Source organism: Canis aureus, chromosome 7 (assembly GCF_053574225.1).
Source record: "Canis aureus isolate CA01 chromosome 7, VMU_Caureus_v.1.0, whole genome shotgun sequence".
Taxonomy (NCBI): Eukaryota; Metazoa; Chordata; class Mammalia; order Carnivora; family Canidae; genus Canis; species Canis aureus.
In genome coordinates, this window is record NC_135617.1 from 11,800,704 (window position 1) to 11,823,991 (window position 23,288).

General features: G+C 33.4%; 1 pseudogene; it reads right to left on the bottom strand.

Moving 5' to 3' along the window:
• Positions 1-2,499: 2,499 nt before the first annotated feature.
• On the bottom strand, positions 2,500-5,536 carry LOC144316679 (endophilin-A1 pseudogene; annotated as a pseudogene).
• Between the last annotated feature and the right edge of the window lie 17,752 nt (positions 5,537-23,288).

Below are 23,288 nucleotides of genomic sequence, written 5' to 3' on the forward strand. Positions count from 1 at the left end.
GTCAGTAAGATTTATAGAGATTATTGATTTTTTTATCCACCTACAAGATGTCAGTGAAATTTTAGTTGGCCGGAAATCTGGAATATTGTTTACATTTGCTTTGTTCTTCATAAGCTCCAACTTTATAGAGTATGTTCCATTTTAAATTAAGTGTTGACTTAAGTTTTATTGTAGTATTTATCAAATATCTGCGGGGTTTTACCCAAAGGAGACTGGATTTCTCCTAACCTATATCCAAATATTTTGATCAAAAAAATAAGAAGTGTGTGTGTGTGTGTGTGTGAATTTGTGTGCATGTACACATGTCCCATCATGTGTGTGAATGTGTGTGCATACATGCAAGAGGAAACCATTTCCATATGTGGTAGATTTATCATAATGAAATAAGAAACCTAGCAAAGCAGTAACAGAAGGAGACAATAAGAACTCATAATACTTAGTATGTCAGTACAGTGCTGGTATTAGGAATTAAAATAGCCTCAGGATAGACAATTCATTTGCAGTAGAATAATTTGTTGCAAGAACTATTTAGCAAAATATCTAGAAAGAAGCATTTTAGTAGTGCAGTGGCTATTTTTGTACAATGGTTTACTTAGGATATCCCCTTTGTAATCATAAAGCCATATAAATACACAACAGCACAGTAGTGAGTACTCACAGATTTTCAGATGAGTTAAAATTTCAGGGCGGTAGGTTCACATCTAATATGAGAAACATGATTATCAATGCTTTTGTCATAGAGTTTATGAAGAATAAATGAAATATTATACATAAAAAGACTGCCCTACACCAAAATCAGGTTGACGAGTGCCTGTTGAGTTTGAAATAAATCTCTTGAAGCTGTTCTTTCAAAAATTTGCAAAATATGTAAGCTTAAAAATTGAATAATTAAAATAGCTGTATCATTAGAAACATGATTATTGAAGTTTATAAGTAAGACATAACATCTGCACTTTAAGAATTAACCTCTGAGGGGTTATACCTGTAAATAGAGAATAATCAAAACATTATCACTAAGATTAGAAATAATCAAATGGATCCAGAAAGAAACAGAACTATGAGAACTAAAAAAAGAGAATTTTAATCAGAATGAAGGAAATTTCTGGCTTCACTTGTCTGTAATGGCTGCAAAACGTGTTGCTCCCTAGGTGGTGGAAAAAAAGAGTAGTAGAAGAGTATCACACTTTGCATGCTAAAGTCACTAGAGGTAAACATATAAAGTTAATAAAGTTAATAAAAAGCGTGTGTGTGCTCTATAATCAGTTTTAGGAAAAATCAATTATTGTCAATTATTGTGCCCTTGCTTCCAAATACATTGCTGCCCCCATATGCAGAGTGTAAAGTTGCCAGAGTTTGACAAAAGATGTCAGAAGCCCATTAGCTGGAAGAGAGACTTCTTAACCTAGTCACACATGCTATTATAAGGACATACCTATGGTACTTTACTAAGTATACAAATTCATACACAAATACATATGCATAATTAAATATTAGTACATATTCTTCATTATGCAATGCTTGCTTATTGTTATTTAATACTATGTGTCCTTAGATAATTCTAAATTAAAATGACCTTCTAAATTGTTAAAGAGACATATCTGAACTATGTACTTCAAAGCAAGTGTTCTTGGTTTTGCTATTACTCTGATACCATAAAGCCCTTAAATGTATACTTTGCATGTGGCTGTGTGGTTTTTGTCTGTATCTGCATGAAAACAAATACATGTATGTATGTTGAATTGCCAGACACAGAAAAAAATGTAGTTCTTAATTTCAATTGTTTTTATATTTCCATTTGAAGACCAGTATGGAGTTATGTTACTATGACAGCAGTTTTCATTATAAGCATATATCTATTCTGAAATGAAGACATGTGAAATTCAAATGTTCAATTGCTTGTTCCACTAATATCTTTAATAAGGCAAATTCAGATTTTAAGTACACATAAGTCCACCTTCCTAAGGAAATATATCCTAAACCATATTTACGTATATTAACTGACTTCCTTGTTACAAATGTTAATTGTTGTTTTGTTGTCTTAAAACATAACTATTAATTTTCCTATGTACAAATAAATATAATACTCTACTTAAATTATTAAAGAAAAATATTTTTGAAGATTTTTTTAATTTACAAGATCGCAGAGAGAGGCAGAGGCAGAAGGAAAAACAGGCTTCCCACAGGGAGTCCAATGCAGGACTCAATCCAGGATCCCGGGATCATACCCTGAGCCTAAGGCAGATCTCAAGCGCTAAGCCATCCAGGCATCCCAAGAAAAATATTTTTGATATGTCATAATAGGTTTGACTTAGGGGTTGAAATATTTTATGATCGGAAAATTAGAATATGCTATTTCCAATAAAGGCTGGGAGAAGAGTAGAGAGATAGATGAAGTAAAGATATATTTAACAATGAGGATAATACTTTTTTTCAATGTTAGTATCAAAAATATAATTTCAGGGATTTTCTTTTTGAATTAAAGAGAATTAACATGAATACTTATATTTTTAGGACAAAAAATATATTCCCCGTAGGCTGAGGTGAAGCTTGTCTTATTCTTTCTTCCAATCTGAGGGTAAGTTGCTTAGGATCTGGCCTGTCCACTTATGGTACTCCAGTTGGGCTTGGAAGAGTGCAGAAAGCTGGCTCACCTGTTGAACATGCTCAGCAACTTTTTGAGACTCACCAAATTTCTCACAATCCTCCTGGAGCTCTTCATTTGGAATCTTGCCTTGTCTTTTCTTCTCATAATCCAAGTCCAGGCTTCAACCATCCAACCTCTATAGATGATGCTGAATTTCCCTCAGCTCTCTGCCAAGAAAGTTCTGAAGAAGGTCAATGAATTTCCACTTCACTTCCATGACCAAAGAGTCTTAAACCCCTAAGAGATTTTGAATGGCTTCTCCACCTTACCAAGTGCTAGGTAAAAGTTACAATCATCTCTAAACTTTTTTCCAAACTTGAGCATGGCCTCTGCCAGCAGCACTTCTGCCTGGATATACCATGGCTTTTTCTCCTGGCTGCAGATTTTTGACATGGTGTTGGTCATTTAGCTCTAGAAGCTGGGTTTGCTTGAAGGTATTCCGTTGTTTTGATGATTATTTCCATCACAGCCCTGATGGTGACTCCAACTTTCCTCTCCATCTCTTTGAAGTCATCATCTAACTTGGTTCCTTCTATCCCTCCAAACTTCTCACTCACTTCTGAGTGGCTTTGTGGAATCGCTTCTTCAGCCTGGGCACTGCCTACTGACAAGGTGTGAGAAGACACGTGGATGTGGACTGCTATGGGTGTGGGTGTGGCTACGGGTGCCTGTAGAGGCTGTGGAGGAGCTGGGCAGGAAGGCTGAGCAGGGCCTTGCCATTGCTCATGCCCTACCATAGTTGTGGGCATGGGGAACAGAGTGGCATGAGACTTTGATCAATTTTAAGTTTTAGAAAATGTAATATTTTTGTATTTATTTTATGATATAAACTTATGCAAAATTATCTAAATTTATGTATGCACAAAAGTTCAATATTTGTTGAGTTTCTACCACAGTCTAGGAACAGTCTGAGTAATTTACATATAAGATCTTATTTAGGGATCCCTGGGTGGCGCAGCTGTTTGGTGCCTGCCTTTGGCCCAGGGCGCGATCCTGGAGACCCGGGATCGAATCCCACATCGGGATCCCGGTGCATGGAGCCTGCTTCTCCCTCTGCCTGTGTCTCTGCCTCTCTCTCTCTCTCTGTGAGTATGGTAAATAAATAAAGATTTAAAAAGAAAAAGATCTTATTTAATATTCATAATAATATATGGTTGGTTGTAATAAATAGGATTTATAGGTATAGTAATTGAAGCTATGAAAATTAAGTAACTTCTCCATGTCACAGGTAGAAAATGAAGAAACTAAGAGACAAGCCCAGGGCTGTATGACTATAAACTCTGTTTCATTTTATTTGTTTTTCTATAAGAGACAATAACTTTCTTTTAAAAATTGCTGGAGGAGATATCTAATTATAAGATACTCATGTCTGATTATAATTTAGAAAGTCACAAAAGACCATAGCTCTGGTAGCAATAAGAAAGGACAAGATATACTTGAAAATAATGTATTTGTTTCAAGTTATTTAAAAACTGTATAGATGGCTGTCAACCTTTTAAAAGAAATAGGTAAGCAATTTAGCCAGCAAAATAAAGTTTATTAGGAAATAACAGAGGAATTACAATTTAATTACAATTACAAGCAAACTGTGGTGAACTATAGGCAAGTCTAGAGAACAGAGGAGAGCTTCCTTTTATAGATGAAAAGAGGAAGTTGAGACAGGTTCTTTTAAATAAAAGTTCATTGGAAGAAAATGACAGTTGGAAGTGGTGGTGCCCTCTCATTGGGTGCAGGCCAGGGCAGCTGACTATTGCAGTGCATCTATAGCCTGCTATTGCCCTGAGAGTAAATCTTCCCTCTTTCTGCTGGGCTATGCAAACTACACCAAATGTTATGTGCTTGACAGCTCTCCTTTCATGGCTTCCTGACTCCAATTTTGAGTTAGGTTTCCTCAACATATTCTCATATGGCTGATAAATTAAGTTCCAGAGATGGATGAGCCTTTGGTAGGGGAATCAAACCTTGCAGCCACTTTAAAGTCCAGGAGTAATTTCCTGGTCTGGGTAAAAAGGGAAGGAGGAGTGGGTTTGACACAGGCATACATATGTTATTGAGATGATGAGAAAATACTTGAAGTGTTAATACTAGCATAGTTTGTATGATGAATTCTGAACAAACCCAAATGCAAAAATTAATTTATCAAGAAAAATTAAAAAGAACAAAATTGTAGATCTAAGCCCAGTTATGTCAACTTTTACATAAAATAGAGAATGAAGACTGCAATTGAAAGATAAAATTGTCAGATTGAATTAAAAGCAAGATCCACATTAAATATAGACACATATTAGAAATAGAGACCTAGAAAGATTGACAAAGGAGAAAAATAATTACACTGTATCAAATAGTAAGTACATAAAAAATTATGTCACTGTATCAATGTTAGATAAAATAGACTTTCAATAATGGAGTATTACCATAGATAGAAAGGGAAATTTTATAATGAAAGGTCAATTTATCAGGCAGACAATAATCAATAATATATTTTTGTTTGGCTAGTACTAGAGCTTCATAGTAAATACAAAGATAAACACTTAAGTAGAATGAGAAATAAAACCCACAATCATTGCTGAAGATTTTAACATGCTTCTCTCATTATTTGATTGAAAAAAGTGGAAAATATGAGGTAAAGTTACATACCACTATCAACATTCTTGGTTTCATTGAGTCTTACAGACATTTCACCCCAAAATTGCATAATAAATATTTTCAAGTTCACATGGACTGTTCCCAAAGATGGACTATATGCTGGCCAATAAAGCAATTCTTGATATTTTCAGAAAACTGAATAAAAATAAAAATGATTCTTACTAAAATGTCTAGAAAAGCCACAAATGTTATTAGCTAAACAATACATTTATAACTAACCCGTTGTTCAAAAAGGAATACATGCATTCTTCAAAAATTGCAAACTGTTTATACTAAATGTACTAAATGTTAAAGATAATATATAAACTTATAAAGTAATCACATAGAAATAAATTTACACTAACATTAGAAATCAAGAAATTAAGACATAGCAAAATGGTAGAGATATTTTTTAAGAAGTTGGTTATTTTAAACAATTAATTTAAAAAGTATACCATCTAACAAGTTAGTATAAAAAAAGAAAAGAAACACAAATTACTAATAATGGGAATGAAATAGAAATATGGATCCTTCAGATTTTAAATATAAGCAAAGGAAATTTTATAAATAACTTTAAATCAATAAATTTGACAAGTTAGAATATATTGACATAGTCACTGAAAGCAATTTATCAAAATTAATCCCCCCCAAAAAATCAGAATAGCCTAATGTAAAAAATAAAATAATGCATTTTAAAAGCAGCTGCAACAAAATGTCTTTCAAAAAAAACTCCAGGAGGGGAGTGTTTTTGTTTTTAACAATAAATTTATTTTTTATTGGTGTTCAATTTGCCAACATACAGAATGACACTCAGTGCTCATCCTGTTAAGTGCCCCCCTCAGTGCCCACCACCCAGTCAGTCACCCTCACCCCTCGCCCTCCTCCCCTTCCACCACCCCTAGTTCGTTTCCCAGAGTTAGGAGTCTTCCATGTGAGGGGAGTGTTTAATTATAAATTCTAACAATCATTAAAACAAACAAACTCTACAAACCTTAAAAGTTTAGAGAGTAGTTTTCTACTTGTTTATTGAAGCCAAGCAACATTGAGTTCAAAGTCAATGAAGGCATGATAAGAATAAAGTACATATAACAATCCCCCATAACATCATGCATAAATCCTTTACTTAAACATTATCTAATCAGATCCATCAAGAAATAAAAATAATAATACATCATAATTAACTGGGTCTTCATCCTACAAATACAGATAAAATACTAAACAAATCTTAGCAAAACAAATCTGACAACATATAAAAAGGATAATACAGTATAACCAAGCTAAGTTTATTCTGTGAGTATGAAATTGTTTTAAAATTAACCAAACTTAATTTATGTTAATATAAACATAAAGAAAAATATTTGAAAATAAAACAATGGAAGTTAATATATATCCCAAAGAGAAAAAAAAGAAAAAAACAACTTCAATAGAGGCAGAAAAAAGCCTTTGACAACTTTTTAATACCCATGCTTGATAAAAACTATCAGCAAACTAGAAATGTAAAATGATTCTGAAATATAATAAAGGGCACATACAAAATACTTACATTTAACATCAAACATAAATCATGAAATATTAGACCCTTTCCCTCTAAGATCAAGAACCAGGTAAGACTGTCCACTCTTATCACTTCTATTCACCATCGTACCTACAGCTCCTGTCCATGCCATAAGTCATGAAAAAGCAATAAAAGACACAAAAATTGCAGAGATAGAAAACAGATTTTATCCACAAAAAGCAAAATTGTTCATGTAGAAAATCCTAAAGAATCTATAATCAGAGTACTAGAACTAATAAGTAAATTTATCCAGGTCACAAGTAAAATTCAATATACAAACTACATACATCTTAGTATATAATTTTTTAAAGATTTTATTTATTCATGAAAGACACAGAGAGAGAGAGAGAGGCAGAGACACAGGCAGAAGGAGAAGCAGGCTCCATGCAGGGAGCCCCACATGGGATTTAATCCTGGGACCCCAGGACCACGCCCTGTGCCAAAGGCAGCGCTAAACTGCTGAGCCACCCAGGGATCCCCTGCATCTTAGTATATTAACAGTAGTTGTATTTATGCATACAAACAACAATTTATTTACAATAGTGACAAAAATAAAATGCAGATTAATTTAACAAAATATGTGAAATATCTCTCCATTGAAAATTACAAAATATTGTTAAGATTTATAATGTCCATGGATTAGTTGATGGAATATTGTTAAAAACTCAATTATTTGTAAATTGATGTGCAGGTTTAATATTAGCAATTCCAAACTAAATTTCTGAGGGCCTTTTTAAAAGAAATAAGTTTGAGTGCTTTTAAAGTATATATGAAAATGTGAAAAGCTAAGGGTCATGAACGAGTCCTAAACTAGAAGAACAATAGTTAGACCAACTCTACTTGACTTCAATACTTAATATAACCTAACAATTATTGAAACAGTATGGTATTTAAATATAAAATTATTTACATGCTTTTATAATTCATTGATTTCCCACATATGCATTAAATAACCTAATGGAGGGGATGTCTGGATGGCTCAGCCGTTAAGCTCTGCTTTCAGCTCAGGGCCTGATCCTGGAGTTCAGGGATTGAGTCCTACATTGGGTTCCCTGAGGGGAGTCTGCTTCTCTCTCTGCCTATGTCTCTGCCTCTCTCTCTCGTGAATAAATAAATAAAATCCTTAAAAATAAATAAATAAATAACCTAATGAAGGAGGAAAATCTTTTCAGTGATTGGTGCTAGAACTAGATGACCATATTAAAATTAATGAATCTCAACCCCTATCTCACATGATACAAAAAATTAGTTTAAAATACCATAAATAAAACATAACTAAAAATACAAGTCTCCTAGAAGAAAATATGTGGGGATTATCTTCTCAACTATGTGCATAGGGAAAATTTCTCAAGACACAGAAATAATAATGAAATAAAATAAAATGGTAAGTGAAACTTTAAAAAAAGGAAAAAACTTGTAATCAAAAGACAATATTAAGGGTATTTTTTTAAGATTCATTTATTTATTTAAAAAGAGAAAGAGACAGAGTAGGGGAAGGGGCAGAGGGAGACAATCTTCAAGCAGACTCCCAGTTGCATGGAGCTGGACACAGGGCTCAGTCTGGGGCTTGATCTCACAACTCATGAGATCATGACCTGAGCAAAAGTTAAGTTGGATACTTAACCGACTGAGCCACCCAGGCGTCTCAACAACATGACGAGTATTAAAAAAATGTTTTTGTTGTCTACCATGAAAACCATTTGTAATAGCTCTAATAGTCAATTTACAGAATTGGTAAATATTGAGGGCTATAAACCTTGATTCTTCCCTGTAATAGAGGATAAGGGTTATAACAAGATAATGTTTAACTATATTAAATCTTCAGTTCAAATGGTTATCTTTATTCTAAAAAACTAGACATATTTCATTAAAAATCTAGCAGAATCTAGACCAAAAAATGTTAATAAGATTATTAATAGTGCCAATTATTTTATTTTTATTTCCTAAAAATCTTCAATCAGACTTGAATATCTGTCTAATTGTTAGAATACTCTTCCTGATTTTAATCTATGCAATACCGATCCACTATAGTTTATAAATGTTTAACTTCATGCCTGGTACTCAGAGTAAAATGTGCTTTTACTCCTCCTGTAAATTTCCATTGTCAGAAATACATTAACCTCTCCAAAACTGCCAGGAAGAGCTATGATGATGAAGGGTATTTATTTTGCAATTATATGCAACAAACTCTACTAGATAAAAAAAAATAGTAAACAGTTCATGATATATAGGCTATGTTTATCTAGAGGGGCTTTCTATTTTTCAGAATCATTAATTTAGAACTGTCCATTTCTTACAAAATACCAAATTAATTTGTTAATTAAATGTTACCTTCAAATTCAAAATAGTAACAAGGAAGGAAGGGAAGAGATCATACAGTGGTCATGTCAAGCTTGTTTGTTTTTCATAGGAATTCAATGTAAAAACCTTTAGTATAATGAAGTGACTATAGCTTGGACAGTGAAACAGACTGCTATTAGCCAAACTACACCAGTTATGTCACCTTAGGCAAGTTATTTAGCTTCCCTGTTGCCATTTCAAATCTATAAAATGTGAAAATAATAGCACCTATCTCATACATCTCTTGAGAGGATTAAATGCATTAATGTAGGTCACGATTTTGGAATAGTGCCTGACACAGAGCAAGTATCATCAAATGATTTTTCTTTTTCTTTTAGTTATAAAAATGTATGAAAGTTTTGGTATATTTGCAATATGTGTAAGGAAAAAAATCTACATTTAGAGAGCCTAAATTTTATCTTAAAGACCTTGGCTACTCCAATCAAATCACAAGTGAAGATTAAATATACTAGATTTAGGGATCCCTGGGTGGCGCAGCGGTTTGGCGCCTGCCTTTGGCCCAGGGCACGATCCTGGAGATTCGGGATCGAATCCCACGTCGGGCACCCGGTGCATGGAGCCTGCTTCTCCCTCTGCCTGTGTCTCTGCCTCTCTCTCTCTCTCTGTGTGACTATCATAAATAAATAAAAATTAAAAAAAATAAATAAATAAATATACTAGATTTAATTACTTAACACAATTTAGTAATTTTTACATAAGAAGAAAATAAAGTAGTAATGTTAAAATGGAGAAAACAATGTTCATATAAATAAAACAATAACCAAGTTCATCCAATAAAGAATATGTAAAATTCACACAGTCTCATAATTGTTATAGCCCAAATATATTGGACATTATCTTAATTTTAATTTTGGGAATTAGTTTTGTCATGCAAAAAAATAATTTTGTGTTTATCTTTCCCAAGTTTACTCAGACACAGCAAAAATATGTTTTAGAAATCAAATCCAAACAATGTGTTTTACAAGGTATTTCCATGTAGATATATATATAAAACTGAGGCCAAAAATAGTTATATTTCATATTTGAAACAAAAATATATATGAAGAGAAGATATTAATCAGTGTAGGCATGGTTATTGATGGAAAAGTGTAATATCATTTTCACTATGGGAGACATTTTGTGATTCTCCCCCTGCAATTCATTACAACAGGCTTTAAAGAGTTGAAGTATGGCAAGGGGCAATGAATACCATTTAAACGGAAGTGATTTCAGTTCAACAATAGGCAGAATGATATCACACATGGCAACAATGACTTCAGTTACTCTGCTAATGTGTATAATCACTCAATTTGAGATAGTAAGATCACTTGTCAGAGAGTTTTGGAGGGTTTCACATGCTTAGACCAGAGTAGGATTTTGCTAGAAACCACAAATATCCTTTAAAGTAGTTTATTCTATAAATTTGGTCTAACAATTTACACAGTTATATTGCTAACATGACTATCACTTATTTTAGGGAATATGCCTTAGCATGTTTACTGACAAGTATAATGTCTCATTTCTGTTCTTACTACAAATTAGTAGAAATGAACTACATAGATATGTATTGAGGCTATTACTGTTAAATAAGATTAAAGTTTTACTTGTGTATTTATTTGTGTAAATACACAAGGGCCATCTAAGTACAGTATGTGTGCATGTATACATATGCACATATATATGCACACATATACATATATGTATATATATACAGTATGTGTGCATATATATTATATATATATTCCCTACACACTACCAAGTGTACATATATATAATCCCTACCCTATAATTCCTATAATAAGAAGAAATTTACTACTATACATCTATATCCTAATCTTTCCATAATCAAAAATGTATACAAGGGCTTCTCTTAGTCATTCTTTTGAACTTTTTGACTTCTTGTAACCCACATTTGATGCCCTTTTTAATTGTTATTAAACAATCAAAATCCTTATAAAAAAAGAAAGCAAAGGAGCATAGTAAATAAAAAAAAATTAATCAACAAATTAGACTTTTACATAACACAAAATGGTCTTGCCACATGATTATCTTAGATAAATCCTTTATAACATCATCTTGGGGGTAAAAATAGCAAGGAGACAACTATAACAACATAAAGTTCTACGTCAACAATTTATATAAAGATAATGCCATCTGAATGTTCCTAAATTCTCTCATGAAACATAAAGCTCCCAAAATATGCTATTTTCTCCTAAAGGAAGGTAAATACCGTAAAAAACAAACTATTGACATTTTCCTTCTATCATTTATATTATTCTCCTTTTTGTTGTTGTTTCAAGTTTTAATTAAATTCTAGGTAGTTAACCTGTAGTGTAATACTAGTTTCAGGAGTAGAATTCAATGATTCATCACTTACATGTAACATCTAGTGCTCTTTACAACAAATGCCCTCCTAATATCCATCATTTATTTAGCCCATTACCCCACCCATTTTCACTGAAGCCACCCTCAGTTTGTTCTTTATGGTTAAGAGTCTTTCATGGTTTGCTTCCCTCTTGTTTTTTCCCTTCTCCTATGTTCATGTGTTTATTTATTTTTTTATTTTTAAGAGTTTATTTATTTATTCATGAGAGACACAGAGAGAGAGAACCAGAGACAGGCAGAGGTTAGAAGCAGGTTCCCTGCAGGGAGCCTGATGTGGGACTTGATTCCAGGACTCCAGGATCACGACCTGAGCCAAAGACAGATGCTCAACCACTGAGCCACCCAGGTGCCCCTGTTCATCCTGTTTTGTTTCTTAAATTACACATATGAGTGAGATCATATGGTACTTCTCTTTGACGGACTTATTTTGCTTAGCATGATATACTCTAGCTCCATCAACACCATTGCAAATGACAAGATTTCATTCTTTTTTATGGTTGAGTAATATTCCAATTACATTATATTGGTATAATATACTCTATTGTATCCATTATATTTATAATATAATAGTATAATATAATGTAATATATACATATATATATTATGGTTTCAAGGTATATGCTTATCTCTAAACTCATCAATTGTAGTCATTAAATATGTACAGCTTTTTATATGTCAATACATACATCAATAAAGTATTTTTAAAAGATTTATTTATTTGAGAGAGGGAGAGAGGGTGGAGGAGCATATAGAGAGGGAGAGAGAATCTTAAGGAGACTCCACACTGAGCATAGAGCCCAAGGCAGAGCTTGATCCCAGGACCCTGAGGTCATGACCTGAGCTGAAACCTATTCCATACTCAACTGACTATGCCACCCAGGTGCCCCTAAAGTGTTTTTTTTTTTTTAAGATAAACATGACTTTATACTCACTGAGGTCATTGGATACTGAAAGGTAAGACGTGTTAATAGGAAATTGCAATAAAAAGTAATAAGGAGCATGCAATGAGGAGGTAGCTTGTTGTTTAAAAAGAGCAAATGGAATGAATAGCTTTCTCTTTGCTCCCATATCCAATTCCCACTGATATGATAGAAAGATTTTTAAAAATCTATATAAGTATTGGATTGGAGCCATGAGTGAATGTGGGAATTTAAATTATTTCTCGAAAACACTAAGAAGTTAGAGGAGAGAGGAAGAGGAACCAAACAAAGAAACCCAAAGTCCAATCTAAATTTAAAAAGATTTCTGAGAAATTGAACATTCTTGTCAGCAGAGTCCAGAAAAAATTCCAAGCGTAAAGACAACAACAATAATAACAACTGCAACAAGCAAGACAAGGTGCAGAATTAACACAACGGGATAAATATTAGGATAACTAAACTACCACCTGAAAAGGCATCTGGCCAATCACGCTTTCCTCATCAGGAACATATAAAGTTGCAAGTTGGAAATTTATCCTGTAATAAATAAAAAAATTAGATCTAGAAATAAAAATGGTAAATTAGAAAAGTTCAAATATCTCAGTTTGGAGACTGAATTGACAAACTATGGTATACCTACAAAATGGAGTATTTTCAGCAAGAAATAAATACAAAATGCTAAATCTATCAACATGACAAATCTCAAAAACACATTTGATGGAAAAAAGAACAAAGAATACATATGAAGTTATAGACTAGTTAAATTAATCTGTGATAAAATCACCAGTAGAGTGGCCACTTTGTGATGATGGGGAAATTGGGGAAGAAGGGGCTTGAGTGACATTTCTGAGGTGATATAAATGTATATAAGAGTGTCAGTCACATAGGCATATGCATTTCTAAAACTGATTGAACTGTACACTTAAGATTTGTGTGTTTTGGGATGCCTAGATGACTCAGAGGTTAAGCATCTGCCTTCAGTTCAGGGCGTGATCCTGGAGTCCTGGGATCATGTTTTAATATCAGAGTATTCTTAAATGTATATACTTTGTATAATATTTTGAGTTTTGAAAAAAAAAGGCTATATTTGACACATCAGAACAGGTATACGGTATATTTTATTTTAATTTTTCTTTGTACTAAGAACCTGTAATCATTTATATGTGTAAACAGATATTTGAGGTAGTGCCAGCAACATAGTTTTGATTTATAATATCCATTCATTCAATGCATAACAGTGTTTTAGATGAGGTTTTCATATAACATGCATGACTCAAGTATGAGAGGTAATATGCATCTGAAGATAAAATAATAAAGTTCTGGGCAGCCTGGGTAGCTCAGTGGTGTAGTGCCTGCCTTTGGCCCAGAGCTGGATCCTAAAGACCTGGGATCGAGTCCCACATCAGGCTCCCTGCATGGAGCCTGCTTCTCCTCCCTCTGCCTTTGTCTTGACTCTCTCTCTCTCGCAATCTCTCTCTCTCCCCCTGTGTGTGTCTCATGACTAAATAAATAAAATCTTAAAAAAAAAAAGATTTGTGTGTTTTACTGTATTTCACTTACACCTCAATAGAAAAAAGAATAATAAATGTATTTTTAAATATGCAAAAAATTGGAAACTGATCAATTTAATCATGATATCTTAAAAAACATTGATAATTTTACTTAGCAACATAAAAATGAACTAAAGAAAGAAAATAGCAACAAGTTTAAGAAGCAATAGGAAGAAATAAATTCTAGTTAAGATTGAACAAATGTTGGGACGCCTGGGTAGCTCAGCAGTTGAGCCTCTGCCTTCAGCTCAGGGCATGATCCTGGAGTCCCAGAATCGAGTCCCACATTGGCTCCCTGTATGGAGCCTGCCTCTCCTCCCTCTGCCTATGTCTCTTCCTCTCTCTGTGTGTGTCTCTCACACAGAATAAATAAATATTCTGAGAATAAATAAATAAAATCTTTTATTTTTTTTAAAAAAGATTGAATAATGTAGTTCTTACAATGAAATTTTATGATACTGTTGTGACACATTACAAAGAAGATGCTGTAGTCATTAAAATTGTGTACACCAAACAGTTATGGTCATCAAATTACAAAGAAAAATTATGTAATGAGGGCAGCCCCGATGGCGCAGCGGTTTAGCGCCGCCTGCAGCCCAGGGCGTGATCCTGGAGTCCCGGGATCGAATCCCACGTCGGGCTCTCTGCATGGAGCCTGCTTCTCCCTCTGCCTGTGTCTCTGCCTCTCTCTCTCTCCCTCTGCATCTCTATGAATAAATAAATAAATCTAAAAAAAAAAAAATTTTTTTTTTAAATTATGTAATGAGGTTTTTTAGACAAAATCAATGGGAGGCATTAATCATTAAGTCTGTATAATATTTTAAAAATGCACTTATTTTTCAAGACCTGTAAATAATTGGACCTTGTATTAAGCCAAAAATCTTAATAATTTCCCAAACAATACAAATACCATATAACATAATCATGGAATACAGAAGTCTTCCCCAAGCAAAATGCAAAATCTCTTCAGAAGTCTTTTTTTTTTTTTTTTTTAATTTTCATTTATTTATGATAGTCACAGAGAGAGAGAGAGGCGCAGAGACACAGGCAGAGGGAGAAGCAGGCTCCATGCACCGAGAGCCCGATGTGGGATTCGATCCCGGGTCTCCAGGATCGCGCCCTGGGCCAAAGGCAGGCGCTAAACCGCTGCGCCACCCAGGGATCCCGCAGCGGTTTGGCGCCTGCCTTTGGACCAGGGCGCGATCCTGGAGACCCGGGATCGAATCCCACATCGGGCTCCCGGTGCATGGAGCCTGCTTCTCCCTCTGCCTGTGTCTCTGCGCCTCTCTCGCTCTCTCTGTGTGACTATCATAAATAAATAAAAATAAAAAAAAAATTTAAAAAAAAAAAAAAAAAAAAAGTCTTGAAGGAAAATTAAAACCATCTTCCTGAGAAAAGACATTATAAACTAAGTTAAGTGACAAGCCAGAATGGTAGGATACCATTGCATTTTCTATATACAATAAACAAAATGTACTACCACTAATCTATGAGGAACTGCCATAGATCAGTAAAAAATGATATGCTAAATAATAAAAATAGAAATAAATGATGAAAAGTATAAAAAAATCAATGCTGAAAAAATATATTTCCTAGAGATATATTAAAATATGATTAATTTTATGCCAAAAAATCTGATCTTCAAGATTTTCTTGGCTATTCTAGCCCTTTAATCTGCAATATTAATTTTAGAATTAATGTGTTGAGTTCCACAGATTATATAATTATGTTTGGATTGAATTTGATTTATGGATAACTTAGTATAATGTGCAAATAATTGACAACTGTAGTATGTTAAGGCTTTATGTTTAGTCAGGCTTTTTTTAGGACAGTGAAGAAAATTTCTTATTTTTATTCATATATTTTTTTTACTTTTTGTATATTATTTGTCTAGACTTTTTAACTTACCATTTTATAGATTTTTTAAATTATTTATGGTTAGTGCTTAGTTGACTCTTGAGATTTATTGCTAGGTGATCATACATAATATGTAATTAATAATAACTATTTTCATTTCTAGCTTATTAATCTCATTTATTTATCTTATTTTATTGCATTAGCAATAAATGAATAGTAGAATAATGATGAATAGTAATAGTAGTAAGAGCCATTGTTGCTTTGATACTGACTTTAATAGGAATGTACCAGATGTTTGGTAGTATAGAGATTTAAGTTAATCTTCTATTTTTTCATTCATAAATACCTTAAAGAAGATATGAGTATCACGTTTTAATATCAGAATATATATATTTTGAATTTTGAAAAAAAAAGGCTATATTTGACACATCAGAACAGGTATACGGTATATTTTATTTTAATTTTTCTTTGTACTAAGAACCTGTCATCATTTATATGTGTAAACAGATATTTGAGGTAGTGCCAGCAACATAGTTTTGATTTATAATATCCATTCATTTTATGCATAACAGTGTTTTAGTTGAGGTTTTCATATAACATGCATGACTCAAGTATGAGAGGTAATATGCATCTGAAGATAAAATAATAGAGTTTTGATCATACAAAGAAAATTTTAATAAAAACATTATGTCTTAAATCTCTGTATATAATACTACACTAAAAACTATATTGGCAGATATGATTCTTACTGGGGTAGCAAAAGCAATTATATAGAATAATACAAACAAAGCATTGTGGAAAGTTATTGTGTTTCCATGAGTCAGAGATATTATGATGTCAATTTCTTGTGTTTGTGTTGTATACATTTACTGAATTATTGGTTCTTAATATTAAAATACTATTTATTAGTAGTTAGTTATTAATGTTGACATATTAATAATTTTAACGATGAATATTAAAATAATTGTGTGTCATTAAAGAACAACATGTTTAAAGAGGCAGATATATATTTATTTATTTGAGAAGCAGTTGTTCCTCCAAGTATAAAAGAACTACAATGGATATATTTTTATCGATGCAAATGTAAAACTGAAGGAAGAGAGAAAGGTAAAATCAGAAATACCATTGGTTACTGCTCTGAGGGCTCCAAATTCTACTAAAAAATGAGCAAAGGTATGGTAGCATTATCCTTAAACATGGAGCTATACTTTCCTTATAAATGTGTATTATAAGTATCTTTTTAAAAGCTTAAAAGACAAGTCAAAAACTGATAAATATGAAAATACATGTATCCCCCACTTTTCAAAAAGTCACATTATACCACTTGGCCTTTACAAAAGACCTACCTTAGGGGCACCTGGGTGGCTCAGCCGGTTAAACATCCAACTCTTGACCTCAGCTTAGGTCTTGATCTCAAAGTTGTGAGAGTTCAAGCCTGGCCTTGGGCTCTACTCTGGGTGTGGAACCTACTTAAAACAAACAAAAAAACCCTACTTTATTTTTTACTTTAAGGGTAAAAGTCAAAAAACAAAAATTCAGAGTTTGTTTTGCATTATAGAGGAAGCACCTACCCCAAGTTATGAGACTGGCACCACCTAACTCTTTCCCTGGGAACTACACACAGCCTCTCAGCATCAAGCTGCCAGAGCTTTGTATAGTATCCCTGAGCATATGTGGTTTATCTTGATTTATTTTGTGCATCTGTTAGCAAGATGTGTCCTAAAGGATCAGAAAAGCCTAAGAGAGGTTAGCTTTGGCTCTGGGAATGCTCAAAACTTTCTCCATGTAAATTAATGGTAATTGCTTCTTCACTTTACACCATTTCAGCTTACAAGAGGTTCTGTAAGAACATTCCACTCAAGATAGTGGGGAAAACTTTTAGTACAGAAAGTTTAGTATTCAGAACAATTGTAACAAATCAACACGGAAAATAATATAAAAAACCAAATAGGAAATCACGCAAAAGAGACAGGCACTTCATGGATTAAAAACAGGGATATAAATTTTTATTAGTTTAGTTCATATTTGCATGCAGGTTTCATGTGTATCAATAATGGATGATCAGAATTAAAAATATATTTGCTGGTATATCCATAATGAATGGTATTATAAATACAAATAGCATGATTTATACTATTTTATTGTTTCTTAAGGGGATCCCTGGGTGGCGCAGCGGTTTAGCGTCTGCCTTTGGCCCAGGGCGCGATCCTGGAGACACCGGATCGAATCCCACGTCAGGCTCCCTGCATGGAGCCTGCTTCTCCCTCTGCCTATGTCTCTGCCTCTCTCTCTGTCTCTCTCTGTGACTATCATAAATAAAAAAAAAAAAAAAAAAAAGAAAAAAGAAAACTATTTGAAGTATTCACTTCTCAGTAGAAGACTAAAAAACAGAAAGCCAGGCTGACCAAAAATGAACTCTACTGAATCAGGAAACCATTATGATATTTTTTTCCACAGAAAATCTAATGAAAGTTTCTTTCATATTAACCAAAATGAGAAAATTTTAAAAATAATGATTGAAAGAATTAATTTAACTTCATAGAAGAATATAAGAAAAGACAGAACATTAAGTTGTATTTTTTCTAAATAAGTTACTTTAAATAATTGTAAAATATTCCATCAGGGATCATATTAAGGAAGATTTTTACAAGATTCCAGATAATGCCCCCTATTTTAGTCACTTCAGATTTGACAGGTGTCCTGTGTTAAGCCAGAGACATAGGAGGATGGATTCAGGGACAAAAACTCCAGATTTCAGTGTGAACGTGATGAGTTTGAGGTTCCTTCCTAACATCCAAAGAGTGTGTCTAATGCATAGTTGAAAATTTCATTCCCAAACCTAGGAGATGCTGTGATGCAAAGATACATTTTGGAGGAGTTAAAAAATGGATGAAAATTGAGGTCATGGAAATCAATGAGACAGGAAAAATTTATAGTATTAAGATGACTTAGAAAATACATTTAAGAAAAACAAATCAAAGTTTGGGAAAGAAAAAGGTGCCTTTTCTTTCTTATTTTCATCTTTCTTTTCTTTCTTTCTTCTTTCTTTCTTTCTTTCTTTCTTTCTTTCTTTCTTTCTTTCTCTCTCTCTTTCTTTCTTCTTTCTTTCTTTCTTTCTTTCTTTCTTTCTTTCTTTCTTTCTTTCTTTCTTTCTTTCTTTCAGATTTACTTATTTATTTTAAAGATGGGGAGAGTCAGAGGAAGACAAAGAGAGAGTCTTAAGCAGGCTCCAGGCTGAGCCTGGAGCCCCACACAGGGCTGATCTCACCAGCCTGAGATCACAACCTGATCCAAAACTAAGACTTCCACACTTAACCAACTTTACCACGTAGGTGCCCGTGGTGTGTGTGTGGGGGGGTGGGGGGTGGATTTAAAAAAAAAAGGTTTCTGGGTGCCTAGGTGGCTCAGTTGGTTGAGCATGTGCCTTCGGCTCAGGTCATGATCCCGGAGTCCTGGGATCGAGTCCTACATCAGGCTCCCTGCTCTGCTCCATGGGGAGACTGCCTTTCCCTCTCCCTCCCTCTCTCTGTCACTCATGAATAAATAAATAAATATTTAAAAAAAATGTTTCTACAAGAGTGGCCAGAGATGTAAGAAGAGTGAGTGGTGTGTGTTTATGTGTGTCTTCTCACCTGAAGCAAAAGAAAAGCAGTGCATGTGACAAGACCAGTATACTAAACGGTACCATGAAGCAAAGTGGCTCTAAAACAAAGGAGGGGTTTTGACAGCTTGCCAGATAGGCCCCAGGTAACAGGTAAGTTATCTAGGGAGGGACAGTATTTACTTTTTTTCATCCATGAAACAATCTGAATATTTTCAAATACTTACAAAAAGATCCAGAAGACAGGAAGTGAATAAAAGATAAGAGTGTGCTACTAAAGAAATCCCTGGGAAGACAGAAGAGCATTGAATCAAGGCAGAGATGAGGAAATTAGATTTTAGTTGCAAGAGAAACTCTTATCCATGTATGTATCTTTTCTTTTCTTTCTTTTATCTTTTTTTTTTTTTTTTGCCTTTTTGAAGAAGTTGATCCAGTTCCTATGTAATGCATTTTATTTTCTGTCTGAAGTGAGAAGAAAGGTCATCTGAGAGTGAAGGATTAAACTGCATTTAGTGGGATTGGGAAAGGAGTGAAAGAGCTAGTGTGGGGAATAGAAAATGAACCTCAGTAGGGGACTTAAAAGGACTTCCAGGTGGTGGTAAAGTCTGGTTTGATACCATGGTCTCCAAAATATAATGAAGGAAGGCAGACCCCAAGTCCATCCCCTGCACATATGTGAGCAGTGAGTACTGAGAGCAGAGATCATTTCTTTATTTAGTTGCAATATGGTCCTGCATTAAACTGCACTGTTACTTTTTAAATTATCCACCAGGCATTCACAATATCCAAATGGCATTACCATCTGAAAGTGGGAAAAAATTTAAAAAACAAATAAAAGCTATTTCTATCAGCAAATACATATATAAATGTCATAAAGTTTCCTTTTCACTTTTTAAAAACTCAATTCTCCCCTTAAGAGCTTGTGCCATTCCCAAATCCTTATAGAATAGTTGCTATATTTGTTTACTTACTATTCACTTTCAATTATGTGTATATAAAAATATTCCCAGACGTATCACATTTACAAGGATACCTGGGAATAGACCAACCTTTATCTTCTTATGTGTTTAGACATTTTGGTATGCATAGGCTTTCCAGCTTTCAACAGTCTTTTTTGTAGACTCTAGTTGCATAGTCATGTTTTACCCAAATATTTTCCTATTAGAAAGTTTTGTAATCTTAGCGTCTGTCCAATTAAAAAAAAAAAAACCTCCTGTGTTACAATTTGCTGTACTTGTACATCAAAACTACAGTATGTAAAAAGGATCTGCATAATTAAAAACAAATTAGTTGTTCTATTAAACTACTGGAATGTGAAGTTTAGATAGGTGATACAAATAACATCTTGCTATATAAACATTTCCGGAAAACAAAGTATTTACTTCTTTTAACTTCAAGTGAAGATATCAGAATGAAGAATAAGAAAGAAAGCTTCTCACTGAATTTTCCATTTATAGTGTACAAATTTAAATTTAAAATCCCCAGTAGATAGATTTAGATAAAATTCACAGTAAATAGAAGCAAATTGTGGTTTTGAGTTGAAAATCAAGATGAAGATGTACCATTGCAAAATAAGCATTGGAAATGCACAAAAACAACAATAAAATATGTATATTGTAATTGACGGTATATCACAACAAATATGATCTTCAGAATTAAGCTCTTCAGATATAGTTGCACTAAAAAGTAAAATAAGTGTTCTCACATTCAAAGGTTCCCCAAAACAGTTTCACAGAACATTTATTTATATGCATAATTTAAGGAACTATAGAAGTCAAATGACATAAGTGGTATAAGAATTGTGGTTAAAATACTCATAAAAATATTTCCTAAGAGTTCAATATTTAATTATTTGATTCACCAAATAAGTCAGTGTCTGCAGGATTTCACAGTAGATAACAACAATAAAAATCTGAAAGTCAATGTTATGTTGAACACATTCCAGATCCACTTGAAAACTTAGACAACACATTCCAGATCCACTTGAAAACTTAGACTTATCTTTTAAACCAGATAATTAAACAACCAACTTTTAGATTGTAGCTTCCCTCCAAAATACTTTGTTCATTCATTTAATCTGTCATTATCAACCTACATATATGGACCACTGAAGATGGAACTATCGAGAGCAGTTCTTACTCATGTATTGTACCCTAATCCTTGCAGGAACATATACTCTGTAATAACAAAACAAGTTTCATAGTAGAGATTTGTACACAGATGTGAGGAGAAGTGTTCATAGTAGATTTAGAATACAGTATCATTTACAGTAAGACTAAGAGAACTTTCCAGAATGGGTTATATTCATCTGTACTTTAAGAGTCAGCCACCTGAGGAGATGGAAAGAGAAGAATATAGAATATGTAATGCTACAGGGACAGAAAAGTATGTTGATAAGGTATCCTTCGTTAGCTATAAATACGGGTAGCATGTGAGGAAACTCCATTGACTGGTGATGAACAAATTTGAAGTATCAAATTCTGGTTCATTCAAAAACAAAATTCTAAAAAACTAGAGTGTATTTTTAATTTTGAAATGATCATAGTACACAAAAATTTGCAAAGACAGTAGAGAGAGTCCTGTTTATGTATCTCCCTACTTCTTCCAATAATCACATCTTACATCACTGTAGCACAAAAAGAAAATCAATAATGTTAGACTACAGATTTTATTCATATCTCACACTTCTTGCATGCACTCATTTGTGTCTGTGTGTGTGTAATTCAGTGAAATTTTACCACATCTACATTTGTTTTAGCACCACTGCACAACCAAAGAAACTTCCTTGCACTATCGCTTTGTAATTGTACGAACCCCACTCTTGCTAAACTGACTGTTTACATTAACAGCCAGTCTGTTCTCCATCCCCATGTTGGCTCAAAATCTTACATAAATGGAACGTGTAGTATGTAGCCCTTTGAGACTGGCATTTCCACTCAACACCTTGAGATCCATGGAGGTGGTTGCGTGTGTCAATGTCAATTGTTGATTCCTTTGTGATATTTCATGGCATAGATGCAGCAGTTTATTAAACCATTTACTAGTTGAAGAATAACAGGGCTATTTGCAAATTTTGGCTATTGAAAATAAACCTTCTAGGAACATCCAGGTACAATCCTTTTGTGTTTCATCTCTCTGACATAAATCCCAGGAATGAAACTGTTAGGTCATATAGTAAGTGTATTTTAGTTTTATAAGATACGGCCAAACTATTTTCCTGAGTGTTATACCATTGTACAGTCTTGTGAGAAAATCAGTATATCCTTTGCTTGGCCAACATTCAGTATTTTCGCTATCTTATTCATTCAAAATTTCTAATATGCCATGATTTTAATTTTCTTTTCCTTACTGCTGAATGGTATTGAACATATTCATATGTTCACTTGCCATCAGTATGTCATCTTTGATGAAATATCTGTTTATGGTATTTGTCAATTTTCTAATTGAATTTCCTATTTTTTCTAAATATCATGTGTTCTTTAAATATTTAAGATGCCTACCCTCTGTCCAATATGCGGTTTGCAAATATTTTCTCCCAGTTGTAGCTTGTTTTCTCATCCTCTCAACAGGATCTTTCACAGAGCATGCATTTTAAAATTTGATGAAGTGCAATTTATCAATATTTTCTTTTACAGATCGTGAGATGCCATGCTTAATATTTATTGAAGTCATTCATACTTCATTTAATTGTCTTTGTAAATTTGCCAAATCCAGTTGTGCATACTTGTGTGGGTCTATTTCTGGTTTTTCTACTCTTCCTTTGATCTATGTGTCTATATCTTTTCAATACCACATTGTCTTGATTACTGTA